The sequence below is a fragment of the Giraffa tippelskirchi genome, chromosome X, assembly GCF_054371585.1.
Source record: "Giraffa tippelskirchi isolate mGirTip1 chromosome X, T2T-mGirTip1v1.2.pri, whole genome shotgun sequence".
Classification (NCBI taxonomy): domain Eukaryota; kingdom Metazoa; phylum Chordata; class Mammalia; order Artiodactyla; family Giraffidae; genus Giraffa; species Giraffa tippelskirchi.
Genome location: NC_137289.1, coordinates 49,709,626 through 49,728,486, shown reverse-complemented (window position 1 = coordinate 49,728,486; position 18,861 = coordinate 49,709,626). Strand labels below are relative to the sequence as shown.

Here is an 18,861-nt window from a genome sequence, read left to right as displayed (position 1 = left end):
TGTTAGGTGCATATATACTTTCAATTGTGATATCTTCTTGGATTGGTTCCTGGATCATTATGTAGTGTCCTTTGTCTGTTATAACAGTCTTTATTTTAAAGTCTATTTTGTCTGATATGAGTATTGTTACTACAACTTACTTTTTATCTCTATTTGCATGGAATATCTTTTTCCATCCCCTTACTTTCTGTCTGTATGTGTCCCTAGATCTGAAGTGGGTCTCTTGTAGACAGCATTTATAAGGGTCTTATTTTTTTATCCATTCATCTAGTCTGTGTCTTTTGGTTTGAGCACTTAACCCATTTCTTTTAAGAAATTATCGATATGTATATGTTTTTATTGCTATTTTGGTAATTGTTTAGGATTTATTTTTGTAGATCTTTTTTCTTCCCTTCCTCTTTTTATTGTCTTCTCTTGTGGTTTGATGACTATCTTTAGAGTTGTGTTTGGATTGCTTTTTCTTTTATTGGTGTGTATCTGTTGTATGTTTTTGGTTTGAAGTTACCTTGAGGTTTTGATATAGCAGTCTACACACACACACACACACACACATACACACACAAGATTGTTTTATGCTACTGGTATCTTGATTTTAAATGCATTTCCAGTATCCTGCATTTGTGGTCTTCTCATGATTGCTGGTTTCAATACCATATGTATATGTAGATGATCTCCCACATTGTTTGTTTGCCTTTACCAGTGAGTTCTCCCATTTGTAATTTTCTTGTTTTAAATTGTGGCCATTTCTTTTCCACCTAGAGAAGTTTCTTTAGCATTTGTTGTAATGCTGGTTTGGTAGTGCTGAATTCTCTTAAGTTTTGGTTGTCTGTAAACTTTTGATTTCTCAGTTGACTCTGAACAACATCCCTTTGACATAGAGTATTCTTGGTTGTAGGTTTTTCCCTTTTATCACTTTAAATATGTTGTGTCACTCCATTATGACCTTCAGAGTTTTTGCTGAAGTATCAGCTGACAGACATAATGGGATTCACTTGTATGTTATTTGTTGCTTTCAATATTTTCTCTTTGTCTTTAATTTTTGTCAATTTGATTAATATGTATCTTGGTGTTTTCCACCTTGGGTTTATCCTGTATGGGACTCGCTTGCACTTCCTGGACTTGCATGAGTATACTTTTCCCATGTTAGGGAAGTTTTTGGCTATTTTCTTTAAATATTTTCTCAAACTCTTTCTCTCTTCTCCTTCTGGTACCCCTGTAATGCAAATGTATTGCACTTAATGTTTATTTCAGAGGTCTCTGAGATGGTCCCCCTTTTTTAAAATTCTTTTTTCTTTACCCTGTTCCACAGCAGTGATTTCCACCAGTCTTTCAACTCCCTTATTTGTTCTTCTGCCTCATTTATTCTGCCATTGATTCCTTCTAGTGTATTTTCCATTTTAGTTATTGTATTCATCTCTATTTGTTTTTTGTATAAATTCTCTAGCCCTTTGTTAAACATTTTGTGTATTTCTTGGTCTATGCTTGGATCATCTTTACTGTCATTACTCTTAATTCTCTTTTAGGCAAGTTGCTTATCTCCACTTCACTTAGTTCTGAGAATTTTTCTTGTTCCTTCTTCTGGAACACATTTTTCTGCTGTCTCATTTTGTCTTACTTTGTATGTTTGTGGTCTCCATTTCTCAGGCTGCAGGTTTGTAGCTCCTCTTTCTTCTGGCATCTGCCCCCTGGTGGATGAGCTTGGTCCAGGTGCTTGTACGGGCTTCTTGGTGGGAGCCACTGGTGCCTGTCCACTGGTCGGTAGAGCTGGGTTTTGTTGCCCTTCTGGACAGGGCCATGTCAAGTGGTATGTTTAGAGACGTCTGTGCACTCCGAACAACTTTAGGCAGCTTATCTTTAATGGGTAAGGCTGTGTTCCCACCCGGTTGGTTATTTGGCTTGAGGTATCCGAGCACTGGATCCTGCAAGCTGTCAGGTAGGGCCAGGTATCAGGGCCAAAATGGTGACATCCTGGAGAGCTTGCACAGATGAATATTCCCTTGGGCCTCTGCCACCACTGTCATTGCCCACACAGTGAGCCACAGCTGACCCCTGCTTCCCCAAAAGACCTGCATGACCTACAAGTATATCTGGCCCAGGCTTTTATGGAGTCACTGCTTTTCCCTGGGTTCCAGTGCATGTGAAACCTTGTGTGTGCCCTCCACAGGTGGAGTCACTGTTTCCCCTAAGTCTTGTGGAGCTGCTGCATTCAAGCCCTGCTGACCTCAAAAGCCAAATGCTCTGGGAGCTCTTCCTCCCAGTGCCAGACCCCTAGATTATGGAGCCTATGTTGGAGCTTAGAACACTCACTCCTGTGAGAGAACCTCTGCAATGTAGTTACTTTCTCGTTTGTTTGTCATTCATTCCAGTGTATATGGAATTTGATTATATTGTGAAAGCACCCTCCCTACAATCTTGTTGTGGCTTCTTCTTTGTCTTTGGATATAGAGTATCTTTTTTTGGTAGGTTCTAGTCTTTTTTGCTGATAGTTGTTCAGCAGTTAGTTGTGATTTTGTTTTTTTTCATCAGAGAAGGTAAGCTCAAGTCCTTCTCCTTCTCCATCATGTCTCCTGCCAATACCTGTATTTTTTTTATTGTGTTGATCTTTGCCCCAGAGTCTCTAATTCCATTTCTTCTGTTTTCATAATGTATTTCTCATGACCTTTGTTGCTTTCAAAAGCTGCACTGTATCTCGTTCCCTTACATTTTTCCTGGGAGATACACTTGGGACATCATCATAAGTGGCCTTTTTATTTTCTTATTATATTGATGATGTATAAAAATATAATTCACTTTCATTTAGTGGATTTATACTTAGCAACTTTGGTGAACACTGTTAATTCTAACTTCTCTGTATATTTTTAAAAAGCTTTCTATCTGTACAATCAAATCACCTGTGAATGACATTTTTTTGTATCTTTTTCTCCAAACCTTTTTTCCCTTTCAGTAATGGCTAAGGCTTAAGTTAAATCCAGCTTTGTCATAATTTATTTAGGATTTTTACATAAATATTCATTGGTAAAATTAAACTGTCATTTGCTTTTCACATTCAGTCTTATTTGATTTTGACATCAAGGCTATGTTAGCTTTATTCTTCCTCTTCTGTTCATTCTCTGGAAGAGTTTGGTTAGATTTAAATAATTTGTTATAGCTTAATTGCATTATAGTCAGATATCATGTCCTGTATGAAACCATTCCTTTGAGATATATTTCGACTAACCTTAAAGCCCTGTTTATGGCCAGCTTTTGTAAGTTTCCAGGGTGTGGGCTCAGTGGTGAGGGATCTGTCTGCCAGTTCAAGGGACATGGGGTCCATCTCTGATTTGGGAAGATCCCACATGCTGTGGGACAACTAAGCCTCTGCACCACAGCTATTGACCCATTGCTCTAGAGCCTGGAAGCCACAACTACTGACCCCACAAGCAGCAACTACTGAAGCCCGCATACCCTAGAGCCCGTGGTCCACAACACAGCCATTAATAAATAAATAAAATTATTTTAAAAAATATCCAGAGGGCGCCTAAAAGAAATGTGGGTGCTACATTTGATGGGCACAGTGTTTTATTTATGTTGATTAGAACAAGTTTGTAATCATGTTCAAATCTTTCTGCACCTTCACAGAGATCTGTTGAAATTTGCAACTGTGATTGTGGATTTGTCTATTTCTCCTTGTAAATCTGGACCGTTTAACTGTATATATTTTAAGATTTTATTAGTATATACAAATTTAGTTGTTTTTCTTTTAAAGTTTTTCTTTTGAACAAAACCTTTTATTATTCTGAAGTGAGGCTTTTATCTTTTCTAATGCTTTTTGCCTTAAAGTCTTTTGTTTGAAAGTAGCATAGCTGTATGTTACTTATCAGAAGCAGAAGATATTAAGAAGAGGTGACAAGAATACACAGAACTATACAAAAAAGATCTTCATGACCCAGATAACCACGATGGTGTGATCACTCACCTAGAGCCAGACATCCTGGAATGTGAAGTCAAGTGGGCCTTAGGAAAGATCACTACAAACAAAGCTACTGGAGGTGATGGAATGCCAGTTGAGCTGTTTCAAATCCTAGAAGACGATGCTGTGAAAGTGCTGCACTCAATCTTCCAGCAAATTTGGGAAACTCAGCAGTGGCCACAGGACTGGAAAAGGTCAGTTTTCATTCCCATCCCAAAGAAAGGCAATGCCAAAGAATCTTCAAACTACCATACAGTTGCACTCATCTCACACGCTAGCAAAGTAATACTCAAAATTACTTTTGAGCTAGGCTTCAACAGTACGTGAACCGTGAACTTCCAGATGTTCAAGCTGGATTTAGAAAAGGCAGAGGAACCAGAGATCAAATTGCCAACATCTGCTGGATCATCAAAAAAGCAAGAGAGTTCCAGAAAAACATCTATTTCTGCTTTATTGACTATGCCAAAGCCTTTGACCGTGTGGATCATCACAAACTGTGGAAAATTCTTCAAGAGATGGGAATACCAGACCACCTGACCTGCCTCCTGAGAAATCTGTATGCAGGTCAGGAAGCAACAGTTAGAACTAGACATGGAACATCTGACTGGTTCCAAACAGGGAAAGGAGTACGTCCAGGCTGTATATTGTCACCCTGATTATTTAACTTATATGCAGAGTACATCATGCAAAATGCTGGGCTGGATGAAGCACAAGCTGGAATCAAGATTGCTGGGAGAAATATCAATAACCTCAGATATACAGATGACACCACCCTTATGGCAGAAAGCCAAGAAGAACTAAAGAGCCTCTTGATGAAAGTGAAAGATAAGAGTGAAAAAGTTGGCTTAAAGCTCAACATTCAGAAAAGTAAGATCATGGCATCCAGTGAAATCACTTCATGGCAAATAGATGGGGAAGCAATGGAAACATTGAGAGACTTTATTTTTGGGTCTCCACAATCACTGCAGATGGTGACCACAGCCATGAAATAAAAAGATGCTTACTCCTTGGAAGAAAAGCTATGTTCAACCTAGACAGCATATTAAAAAGCAGAGACATTACTTTGCCAACAAAGGTCCTCCTAGTTAAAGCTATGGTTTTTCCAGTAGTCAGATATGGGTGTGAGAGTTGGACTATAAAGAAAGGTGAGCACCAAAGAATTGATGCTTTTGATCTGTGGTGTTGGAGAAGACTCTTGAGAGTCCCTTGGACTGCAAGGAGATCCTACCAGCCCATCCTGAAGGAAATCAGTCCTGAATATTCGTTGGAAGGACTGATGCTGAAGCTGAAGCTCCAATATGCAAAGAACTGACTCACTAGAAATGACCCTGATGCTGGGAAAGATTGAAGTTGGGAGGAGAAGGGGACGACAGAGGATGGGATGGTTGGATGGCATCACTGATTCAATGTATATGAGTTTGAGTAAGCTCCGGGAGTAGTTGATGGACAGGGAAGCCTCGCATGCTGCAGTCCATGGGGTCGCAAAGAGTCAGACTCGACTGAGTGACTGAACTGAACTGAACATAGCTATATATAAGTTTTCTTTATTATTTGTATAACTTTTTTCATCTTCTTTGAATCTTTTCTTGTAACTCTGTTTTTGGTGTCCAAAATAGCGTACGTGTTGCTGTTTACCCAGTTTTCTGCAGTCTGAGAATACTTGCCTCTTGAGTACTTTTTAAACAATGTACTTACAAACCTAACTTTTTTTTAACAATAATTTCAAAAAGCTGAAAGAAATTTTAATGAATTACAAGTGTATTTTCCCTCTAGATTCAATACCTATCATTTTGCCATATTTGCTTTATATTTTTGTGTTATCTCTAACATCTGTGTGTGCATGTATTTAATGATTATGTAAGTCGACTTAGTGACTTTAAAAAAAAATCTTGTGTGTGTATGCACTTTTTCTAAATGACTCAAAAATAATTTTCAGACATCATGACATGTTATAAGCCTGAATATTTTAGCATGTTTCATGCCTTAGTAGAGGAAAAGAACATTATACTGTATCAACACATCATTATCACACTTTAAAAAGTTAATGATTTTAAAGTATAGCTTAATATTCAAGTCATATTCAGATGGTCCTAAAAACCTTTATAGCTGTTCATGTATAACATTTGTTTTCTTAAGTTTTTAAAAGTTCTTAAAAATCTGGAATTACATTTCTGAAAGTATGGGATGTGTTGGAAGAAAATTTTCCATGGATCTCTTGTATCTCTATACATCTTGAGAAGAAAGGAACTAGCTCTTTGTTCTCAACTATCTTTTCAAGGATATTTATATAGTGAAAACCTTGGAAAATAAAGATAAAATAAAGATTTCACTCCCTTTGGAGTGAAATCCAGATTTCTTTCCTGTCCAGTGTAGTAAAGATAAAATCTCAGAGCAATTGTCAAGAAAGCTTACTTCCCATTATAAAATATGCAGGTTCCCTAAACACTCAATTTATTTCTTGTGACAATAATGTGTATGTGAAGGCATTATCTTGTCCTCTTCATGTCAGCCTATGGGAACTGGGACTCAGGGGAGCCTAGGCTGTTATTGTAAGTAATAAATTATGTGTTGTCTCTGGTCAAAAAATTTTTGTATTTTCTGACAGCATCCATGAAACTATAGCAGGCTAACTTGTTTGCTTCCAAGTAAAGAAAAATCTCAGACCTTTCACAGTTTTTGACAGAGTGGTTTTCTCACATTTTATTTTATGACACTGATTTGTTAACAGATTCATTGAGATAGTTCACATACAATTTATTCACTTAAAGTTCACAATTCAGTGGGTTTTTTGAATATTTACAGAGTTGTGCAACAATCACTCAAATTCATTTTTGAACATTTTTATCAACCACAAAAGAAATCCATACTCCCCATGACTCTGCAACCACCCAGACTTAGGTAACCACCAATCTAGTTGCTGTTTCTAGAGGGCTATCTACTCTGGACATTTCTTGTAAATAGAGTCAGGCAACATGTTGTCTTTGGTGTCTGGCTTCTTTCATTTCTCATAATGTTTTCAAAGTTCATCCATGTTTGTAGCATGCACCAGTACTTTATTCCTCTTCATTGCCAAATAATATTCTACCAGACACATATGTTTCATTTTACCTACCAGTCTATCAGTTCATGGACTTTTTTTTTTCAATAGTTTTTAGGCAATTGTGAATACTACTATGAACATTCATGTATGTGTTTGTGTTTTGTTTCTCTTTTGCTTAGGCTTATATCTAGGTGTGGAATTGCTGAGTCTAAAGGTGGAAAATTAGTTTATTGACTTGACATCTTTTTTAATATAGTCATTTACTCCTATAAATTTTATTCTAAGCAGTTTTAAATGCATCTCATATACTGTCGTATTTTCGGGTTTTATTTTCATTTATTTCATAAGAGTACTAATATAACCTGTTATTTCTCTTTTGACCCAAAGGTTAATTTGGAACAAATTGTTTATTTTCTACATTCTTGTAAGCATTCCAGTTTCCCCCTGTTATTCATTTATAATTTTATTCCATTGTCATGGGAAAACATACTTTGATTTCAGTTCTTTTACATTTATTAAAGTTGATTTTATAAGACTTAGCATATAAGCTATCCTGGAGAATGTCCTATGCATTCTTGGGAAGAATGTACGTTATACTCTTCTCGGGTAGAAGGTTGAATAGATGTCTGTTAGGTCTAGCTGATTTATGTTGTTGTTCAAGTCCTCTATTTTCTTGTTGATTTTCTGCCTTGCTATTTTACCCATTATTGAAAACACCCCAGCTATTGTTGAATTGTCTACTTCTAACTTGTCAGTTTTGTTTCTTGTATTTTAGTATTCTTTTGCTAGGTGCATCTATGTTTCTACTTGTAATGTGTTCCTGATAAGTTGACTCTTTTATCATTATAAAATGTCCTTTTTTATCTCTAGTAATGTTTTTTGTTTTGTTATATATTTTGTCTGTTAGTATATCCACTACAGCTTTGTTATGGTTGCTATCTTAGTTTGTGCTGTATGATAAAATACCACAAACTGTGCTGTGCTTAGTTGCTCAGTTGTGTCCTACTTTGTGACCCCATGGACTATAGTCTGCCAAGCTCCTCTATCCATGGGGATTCTTCAGGCAAGAATACTGGAGTGGGTTGCCATTCCTTTCTCCAGGGGATCTTCCCAACCCAGAGATCAAACCCACATCTTCTGCATTGGCACATGGACTCTTTACCATCTGAGCCACCAGGGAAGCCCAAGAATAATGGAGTGGATAGCCTATCCCTTCTCCAGGGGAACTTCCCAACCCAGGAATCAAACCAGGGTGTCCAGCATCGCAGGCAGATTCCTTATTAGCTGAGCTACCCAGGAAATTGAGCTACCACAAATTAGGTGGCTTATAAACAGCAGGAATATATTTCTCACATTTCTGGAGGGTGGGATTTTGGTATCAAGCTGCCAGCATGGTCATGTTCTGGAGAGAGCCCATGTTGCAAACTGCTGAATTCTTGTATCCTCACATGACAGAAAGAGGGCTGAGTACCCTTTGGCTTCTTCTTATAAGGAAACTAATCCTACTCATGAGGACCATCCCCTCACGATCTAAGTTATCTCTACAAAGCCTCAACTCTAAATATCGTAACATTGGAATTGGCATCTCAGCATATGAATTTGTAGGGACAGGGAACAAATATTTAGCCCATTTCTGGGGACAAATATTCAGTCCATTTCTGTTGCTGTTTGGGTGATTGTATTATTTCCATTTTTTTTATGTTCAGTCTTTTTGTATGTTTTGATCTAATGTGTTCTCCTGTGACATCATTGGATCTTGCTTTTTTATATAGTCTGAAAATCTCTGAATTTTGATTGGCTTGTTTAATCCATTCACATTCAATGTTATTATTGATATAATTGGATTTTGTCTGCCATTTTACTTTTTGTTTTCTGTATTTCTCATCCATTTTGTTGTTTTCTTCTTACTCTGTTCCTCTTTTATTACCTTCATTTTTGAGTGAATATTTTCTAGTTAAATACAAAATTTTCTTTAATGTTTTTCTTCACTGCTTTTTTTTGTTTGTTTTATTTATGATTGCTCTAGGGCTTATCATGGGTATCATAACCTATCAGAATCTACTTAAAATATAGCAACTGAATTCCAGTAATATAGAAATATTACTATAGAAATATAGAAATATTATTTCTATGGTGCTTTATTCTCTTTTCCTCTTCCTATTATTATACATATTACATCTTTGTATGTTAGAAACTTAAAAATATAACTTTATGTCTTTAAAGAAACTGAGAAAAGCAAGGAAAGGAAGTATATATAGTTTGTTATACTGAACTTCTTATTTAACTTTTCTGGGTTTTTTGTTCATTTGAATTCACATTATTATCTGTTGTAAATTATTTCAATACTTTGCTCTCACAACCTCCTTAGTTATGTTATTGTTAAATATGTTACCTTTCTATATGTCATAGGCCCATCCCATTATACCACATATTTTATGTAATTGCTTTTAAAAGTCAGTTAAGAGAAGAAAGTTATAGAAATATGCATTTTTACTGCCTTTTACAGTTATATGTGCTGTGCTGTGCTCAGTTGCTCACTCATGTCCAGCTCTTTGCGACCTCATGGACTGTAGCCCACCAGGCCCTTCTGTCCATGGAATTTTCCAGGCAAGAAGAACACTGGAGTGGGTTGACATTCCTGTCTCCAGGTGATCTTCCCAACCCAGGGGGTATTGAACCCACATCCCCTGCATTGCAGGTGGATTCTTTACCACTGAGCCATGTGGGGAGCCCTTACAATTATATAGTTGTGTCTAACAGCATTCCTTTTTTCCTGTGGCTTCAAATTACTGTCTGGATTCACTTTTTTTCAGCATGAACAATTTCCTATAGTAGTTTTTGTAGAGCATGTCTGATTGCAATAAAATCTGTTTGCTTTTGTTTATCTGGGAATGTCTTTGTTTCACCTTTGTGTTCAAAAGATAGCTTTGCTGGATATAGGATTCTTGGTTAATAGTTTTTGTCTTTGAGTACTTTTAATATGCCATCCCACTGTCTTCGGGTATCCGTTGTTTCTGAGACGTTACTTGTTAATCTTTCTGGAATTCAATGCTAGAGAATGCCATCTTTCTCTTGCTGCTTTCAAGACTTTTTCATTGTCCTTGTTTTTGAATATTTTTACCATGATATTATGTATGTAGTTCATTTTTAGCCATTATTTCTTCTACTATTTTCTTGGCTGTGCTGGGTGTTGGTTGCTGTGCACAGGCTTTTCTCTAGTTGTGGCAAGCAGGGCTACTTTCTAAATTGCCATGTGCAGACATCTCATTGTGGTGGCTTTTTTGGTGGCAAAGTGTGGGCTCTAGAGCATGAGGGCTTCAGTTGTTCTGGTACACGGGCTCTGTAGTTGTGGCTAGTGGGCTTAGTTGCCCTGTGGCACGTGGGATCTTCCTGGACTAGGAATTGAACCTGTGTCCCTTGCATTGGCAGGTGGACTCTTAAACACTGGACCACTAGGGAAGTCCTCTTCTATTATTTTTTCTCCTACTTTTTCTGTCTCTTCTCCTGTTACTCTCATTACATATAAGATGGTGCCCTCAATGATGCCCTGTACTTCTCTGAGGTTCTGTTTATTTTTGTTCCTCATTTTCCTTCCTGTTGTTCAGTTTGCATGATTGTTATCCATCTGTTTTAAAGTTCATTGATTGTTTCTTCTACCAGTTCAAATATACTGTTGAGCCCCTCTAATGAATTTTTCTTTTTAGTTTTCAACTCCAGAATTCCATTTGTTCTTTTAAGTATGTTTCTTTATTGATATTATCTATTAGTTGACATATTATCATTATACTTTACTTCTTTAAACATTGTTTCCTTTAATTTTTTGAACATATTTGTATAATGGGTGCTTTGAAATTTTTGTGCACTAATTTCATCATCTCAGCCCTGTGAAAAGTAGTTCTATTGCTTGTTTTTTTTCCCCCTTTTGTATGGGATACTTTCCTGTTTCTTTATATGTCTTACTGTCTTTTGTTGAAATGTGAACATTTTAGGTAATGTATTTTAGCCAGTCTGATTATTGATTCTCCTTCTCTCCAGGGCTTGTTGCTTGCTTGTCCATTTTTTCAACGAGTTTGCTAGACTTTTGATTGAGGTCTCTTTTCCCCACATGGTACAGCATCTGATGTCACTACCCAAAGATTATAGCCTTAGACATGTTCACAGTCACCTTGATATGATTGTGTATTTATCAGGGTTCTGTTTGATGGTTTTTTCCCCTGCTCTCTCTTTTAAGGTGATTTCCTTTGTTGGTATCTTACCCAGCTATAAACCTTCACTGATGATTTACTAGTGGCTGTATTGTTTTTGACAGTGTCTTTGGGCATGCATTGCTCCAGGTTCTGACAGTTAATTTTGGGCTTGTTTCAGAAGTTAATCTTTGAAGCCAAATCTTTGAGACTTGTTCTAGTCTCAGGGCTTCTCTTCTTATTTTTCTCTTTCTCCAGTTATCTTTAGTAAATTGTAGCTGATCTGTGGTTTGGCTTGTTCTCATGAAGCTAACTGCTTCTTCTTAATTGCTTGCCACCAAAATTTCTGTTGTTTATGAGAGTTCCCTTAGGTTTAAAATTCCCCACTTCTGTTCCAGGTAAAGTCAGGTCCCATAGGGAGACCTTCAGAGATCTTTGTTTTTATGGTCTCCCTACCTGTCAACTGACCCACCCACGCAAAATCTCTGTGACTGCTCCAGAACTGATGGCAGGAGCAGTGACCCTCTTTTTCAGAGTGACACCCTGCCTTGTGAGCAGGGCACTGAGAAGGACAGTAAAATCTGGTCTCCTCAGCTTGATTACATTAGCATCAGCCTTTGTTCTATGAGTGACTGAGTCCAGTACTCTTAGCCTGCCACGCCAGCAGTTAGATCTTTTATCTTATGAGTTGGGACTGTGTGGAAGACAAGAATCACAAAACTCTCAACTGTTCTTGCTGGGAGTAGAGCTTCTGTAGTTTGGAACTGGGCATTACTGTAGTGCTCAACTGGGTGATGGAGGGAGAAGGAGCTCTGCATTCATGTCTGCTTCCCACCTTGTGTGGAGCTTTTGACAAACTCAGCAGGGCAGGAGGAGAGGAAAGGAGTGGGTCATGGCTAAAATGCCATACATTCTTTCTATTCACACTGAAATTTAGTAAATTTTGTTGACTAAATGTTTCTTCATTTGCTGTAGGTTTTTCAGACAATATCCAGATTTTTTTCCCTGAATTTCATCATTTATTGTTGTTTCTTTAGGAAGATGATTCATAGAGTTCCTCAAGCTTTCATTTACAAAGTCATCTCTCTCATGGCATGGCACTGAGTTTTTGAATAGTCCATCCTAGTTTTTTTTTTCTATAATGTACCATATTCCATATTTGTCTGCTTATTTCATCACAGTGTGCCATTGTATCGTTTTTCCTAAGATAGCACTTTATGTTTCTGTCATTCTCTTTTGTCTTCTTTTGGATTTTAGTATTGTCCTTTCTCTAATAATTTGGAAAACTTGGCTTCTTTTAAGCTTTATCCTAGAAGTTAGAATTTCTATATTGTATGCTTATCATATTGAAGTCTAAAGTAATCAATGTCCATATTTGTTTTTTACAGTTACAAGGACATTAGGATCTTTAACTTCACTCATCCTCTCCTGACTTATATTGTTTTGTCACTGTTCTTCTGTTAGTACTGTATTTTTGAGCACCACATCTATTTTTATAATTTTGTTTTATAGTTAGTATTTTTTAAAATTCAACCGCAAGTGTATTACTTTTTCTCTTATTTCCATTTTGTATTTTAAACCTTCCATTTCATTTGTATTTCCTTTTGTACACAGGAGAAGATATTCAAAAGTTTTAAATTTCCTTTTTTGAGGTCCTGCTGGGGGCATCCTTTCTCAGTTTGTTTGTCTAGAAATGCTTGTATTTTTAATCTTGTTCTTGAAAGGTATTTTCACTGGGTATAAACTATGGGTTGACAGTTTTCTTTCTGCATATTAAAGATGCAATTTCATGGTATTCTGTCTTCTGTTGAGTGTCTGACAACTTATCTGTAAATTAATTGTCACCCTTTTGAAGGCAGTCTATCTTGCCTTTATTGATGCTTTTAAGGGCTTTTTTGTTTTTTGGCTTTATGTTCTGAAGTAACCCTATTTTGCATCTAGTTTGGGGTTTGATTTTTCTTGCATTGGATCTGCTAGACTTCTAGACTCACAGGTGTCTTTAACTAGTTCTTAAAAACTTTCCACCATTATCTCTACTATTGGCTCTGCCCCATTCCCTCTTTCACCTCTTCTTTCTATAACCCAAATTACCTGTTTGCTATACTACCTCACTCTTTCTTCCATGTCTCTTAACTATTCTTTTACATTTCCCATATGTTTCATCTCCATGTTACATTATAGAGCATTCCTTTTCACTTTGTTTTAACTTTATTAAGTCTATCTTCAGCTGTTATCTAGTCTGCTGTGAAGCTCATCCATTGAGTTTTAAATATCATAGTTTTTACTTTTAGAATTTATATTTCAGTTTAGCTGTTACCTTTTTTTTACATGATTTCCTGGTCCCTTTATTGTCTTAAAGTTAAAAATCTTTCATCATTGTAAAAATAGTCATGTATTTTGTTTCTAATATTTGAAAACTTTGCTGAGTAGTTTATGCTGTGACATGTTTCTCCTGATTTTTGCTTATGGTATTTTGCTTCCTTGTATGCTTAGTGATTTTTGAATGTGAGAACTTATTTTCCTCTCAAAAAGGATTTTTTTTTAATTCTCTGAAGTTTCACATGAACATATGCTCCTCAATGGGCTTCCCAGGTGGCACAGTGGTAAAGAATCTGCCTGCCAATGCAGTAGACATGGCCTCTCTGAGTCAGGAAGATGCCTGAGGAGGAAATGCAACCCACTCAAGTGTTTTTGCCTGAAGAATCCCATGTACAGAGGAGCCTGGTGGGCTACAGTTCATGGTCCATAGGGTTGCAAAGAGTTGGACACTGCTAAGCACACACACGTGCTCTTCTGCATAGGATTTATATGCATTTCTGTCCAGACTCTGGGAGGTTGAAGCAGTTTGAGTCCACTCTAAAAAAATTTACAGTTTGAAGTTAGTGGGCCACCCAGCTAAATGCTAACTTGAATTGCAAATCTGTTCGATGGCCAGCTTGTGGTTATAGTTTCTCAAGGATCTTTTTCCCTTGTTCTTCTCTGTTGAGATCCAAAATATCTTTTTCTTAAAATTCTCTGGGGTTATTTGTATATGGTTCTCCCTTACTAAAAACAAGAATCTCAAATTCTCGAAGTCTGGTAAATGCCCTTGGGGCAAAAGTAGTTTCTGTGGTCAGTTTATTGGATTTTTTCCCCTTAGATTTTGGCCTGATAAATCCTATTGTGCTTCTCTTTGAGGTTTTTAAGATATTTTTACATTCTTTTCAAGCATAAAAGTTTTTTTTTAAACTGTCTTGATACCTAACTCCATTATTGGGATATTATTTCTCTGTGCCATTATTTTGTAGTATATATCTCAGAACATCGGAAGCAAAATCACCTAGAAATGCTTATTAGAATTTTAGGTTCTGATAGCCAACCTCAAGTTTACTGAAACAAAATCTTTAGGATGGGGTCCTAGTATCTGAATTTCTGTGAGGTTTTATAAGTGATCCTAATGCATACAGAAGTTTGCTTTTATTTATACTCTTAATCTCATATCTTATTTTTTTTTTACTGTAGGAGTCTGAAATCTAAATGTATTGTTTTTTTATACTTGCCCAGCATCAAGGTTGACAGCCCATTATTTTTACATCTATTTCATAGTAATGTTAGTCACTCAGTCATGTCTGACTCGTTGCGATCCCACAGACCATAAAAATCACCAGGCTCCTCTGTCCATAGGATTCTCCAGGTAAGAATACTGGAGTGGGTTGCCATCCCCTTCTCCAGAGGATCTTCCCAACCCAGGGATTGAACCCAGGTCTCGTGCATTGCAGGCAGATTCTTTACCATTTGAGCTACAGGGAAGACCTATCTATTTCATATTCCAACTTTTATCATATAGTAAACGTGTGTATGTCTGTGTATGTATATCTGTTTCTGGCTTTTGTATTTTGGATAGTTGAGCTGCCTACTCTTTGAGCAATACCATACTGTTTTAATTATTGTATCTTCATGATATGTTTTATTAAATGATAAAAAAAAATCTTTTTTTATTATTTTCTCCCACACTAAAAAGTGTACAACATTGCTATAGTTGCACTGGTTTTCTTGCTTAAACAGTCTTCAGTGACTTTGTAGAATAGTTTTTCCACAGTTTTTGAAAGTTTTTCTTTTTTTTTAACTTAACTCTTACAGTACTTTTCCCTATGGACTTAAGAAGTCCTTTAGACTGAAGTACTTAATATTGTTTTTTGTTCACAAAAATCTGTATTATAATTTTATTGCTTAGCATGACCATTTTCCTCTAGATATATTTCTACTACATTTTTAAAGATTGGAGTGAGGCTATTTACATTTTCTGCAAAGACATTAGGAACACTCCCAAGCTCAAAGGAAGTCTCTTAAGTTTGGTAACAATTATTGATTATACAACTCATTTTCACTTGGTAAATCCTACTGAATCATAGACTATAAAAGCTGGAAAATACCTAAAGATGTTATATTGTCTATCTCTATAATTTTACCAAAGAGAAACCTGAACTCTAGGGTGTAGGAATGACTTATCTGTAGTCACATAGTGAATCAGTTTCTGAGGTAAAATCAGGAGGTATTTGTTGCATCTTGGAGCTTTTTCTCTTCCTGTTGTCTGCTATATCATTATTGCATTATATTAACTATTCTTTTCATTTGTTTGGGCCTGATTATTTTTTTTTTGTTTTGCTAGATTGGAAGTTCCTTAAAGGCAGCACTCATTTATTTTGTGTACAACTCAGCCCTAGTATTGTGCTTGGTTCTTAATAAGCACCTAATCAGTGTTGATAGATGTTGATAAAAAACCAATTGTTTCACTAAACAGATGTCAAATTGAAGCTATTTCCTTGTGGGCATCACCGTTATAACTGTAAGAAAAGTGGCATCTAGTGGTTGGTTTGTGTATTATTTACAGTTGCCTTTTGTTTCTTGAACCTGAGTACTGGAGTCATTTTCATAACCTAGGTGGAATAAATAGAATATAAATTAAATTTTCAAATTGAACTCAAGCAGATTTTTCTGTAGCCACCAAATGTTTTAAGTAGTGACCTCTCTAAAGTATAACCACGTGTTAAGTTATAAAGAAGTGCAAAATGATGAGATTATTAATTTTTAGAAAAACTTTGTATAAAATCACTTCCAAAATGGCATGCATGACTAAAGTTTTATTGTTTGTTTATAAATTATATTACAAGTTGAAGGATATTGTTGGATACTGAAAAGTCAGAAATGCAATTATAAAGACAAGTTGCATGCTATCTTCTCCATATTGATGAAATCCTATTACGTTGTTGCTTTGAATTATTTTCAAGAACTTAGTTTGTATTTTTAAAAGGTAGAACTCCTTTAATTTTTTAAAAAAATTCTTAACTGTGCTATAGTTTATTTACAATATAAGTTTCAGGTGTATAACCTAGTGATTCACAATTTTAAAATTTATACTGCATTTATAGTTGTTAAAAAATATTGGCTATATTCCTTGTGTTGTTCAATATATACTGGTAGCTTATTTATTTGGTACTTAATAGCTTGTACTTCTTAATCCCCGTCTCTATCTCCCTTCTCCTCTCTTCTTTCCCTCCACTGGTAACTAATTTGTTTTATATATCTGAGTTTATTTCCTTTTTTGCTATATATACTAGTTTGTTTTACTTTTTAGATTCCATATATAAGTGAAAACATTCAGTATTATGGGCTTCCCTGGTGGCTCAGATGGTAAAGAATCTTCCTGCAATGCAAGAGACCCAAGTTTGATCCCTGAGTCAGGAAGATCCCCTGGAAAAGGAAATGACAACCCACTCCAGCACTCTTGCCTGGGAAATTCCATGGATAGAGAAGAGCCTGGTGGGCTACAGTCCATGGGGTCACAAAGAGTAGGACATGACTGAGCAACTAACACACACACACACGTGCAGTATTGTAAATATATGCATATATATATAGTATATAACATACAGATAATACATAAAAAATAGAACTGTTAATGATAGATGACAATAGAATGTTACACCACCTTTTATTTACAGAACCAAAAATCTATGCAAATATATTTACATTTAAAATGCAGACATACACTTCAAAGTCAAAGGTTAATTCTTAGATTTACAGTCATTTTTTATTATCACTATCTTTTACTCCTCCATTAATGCATGTAATTGAATGCTGTTAATATGTACAGTCTAATTCAGTGAATATAACCACTCTCATAAATCAATAAATTCTAAAATTTTTAAGTTTTACTTTGGAATCTAGAATTCATGTTTGCACAAAACACTACTAAATATCTTAAATTAATGTCTGTTCCTGACACATTAAAATGTAATGTTTATGTATGGGATTATCCTACCCATTAGAGAGCAGTAATATACTGTCTTTGTATCACTACCTGCATCTAACATAACCAAGTGGCTGGCACATAACAAGTGATCAATATGTATTTATTGAATTAGTTATATATGTTGGAGTGAGCTGTGCCTTATTCAATATTAACACCTAACGTGTTTTCTGACTTCTTATAATGCTCAATTTATGTTTGATGAATAATTAAGTCTGAATAAGTGTATTTAACCTGTAATGTAGTTGATACATAACACTAAAACCAGAGTGTATAACTTAATCACCTATAAATAATTATGGACATAGAACAGTTTCATTAGAAATGTCAAATGCACATCTTTTATTGAAACAGCTTTTTGCAATGTGAGTGAGAGATTTCCCCCAATATCAAGCCATTATTATTTGCTGTTATAATTAGGAAAAGAAGTTTTAGCGTGAGAGTGACTTCTAGTTGTGGCTGAGTGTGTTAGGAGTTTTAAATAGAAGGACAAGGTTAGTACTTTGGTAAGAATTGGGGAAGGTACTATGGTAATGATTGGAGTAAAAGAAAGCATGGAATGTTGGGAAGGAGGCTACGGTACATTTTAAGTCATAGCCTCCCAAGGCTGAACATTATAAACATTCATTTAGTATTTATATCACATAAAATTTTCTTTTATTTGATGAGAAGCATAATCCCTTATTTTACATAAATAGGTGAACTATCTACATATGTTAAACTAATTACTATTTGTTTTTCTAAGCAGTTCAACTTCATGCAAGAGTAAAGGATAGTTCTGGATGGCAGACATCATCTGTTGTCTTCTTGTCCTATAGGTTCTTATTTTGGCGAAGGATATTTTTCTGGCTCCAAGACTTCAGTTCCTAGTATGAGTGAATGAACTTATTAGTAGTGGCTGTTTAAGACACCTAGGCTCTGGGAACAGCATCTAAAGTAAAGCCTGGAGGTATTAGAGACTAAGCTACTAGTGATGAAAGAGTGGAAGCAAAGGAAAGAAAGGTGGTAAAAGGTAGTATATACTTCATGCTCCCTGATTGCTAATGAATGCAGAAAAGCAAGGGACTTTAAGTGGCAGTCATCGTTGGCTAGTTGCCAAAGTCTTTGCTAACATAGATTGAGAGGTAATGTCTTACAAGCGATGTTAGGAGAAAAAAAGGAGTTCCTTAGAGCTGAAAATCATATTAAAGGGAAGTTGTATGGATTTTTTTCATTTTTAAAAAGACATTTTTCACTTTATAAGTATTGTATTTTCTCATTTTAAAGAGTTCAAACAGAAATGTATACAATAAAAGATGGATGATTCCTCAGAGATAAACATTGTTTATAGTTTAGTATTTATCCTTTTAGATATTTTTATGGTAGTTGTTTTAAAAGTTTGCATTGTTGAATTCATCTG

The 18,861-nt window shown here is 35.8% G+C and overlaps 1 protein-coding gene across 2 annotated transcripts in view; it reads left to right on the top strand.

Moving 5' to 3' along the window:
* COL4A5 (collagen type IV alpha 5 chain) overlaps nt 1-18,861 on the top strand; it is a 237,641-nt gene that overhangs the window by 88,726 nt on the left and 130,054 nt on the right. The window lies entirely within an intron of this gene.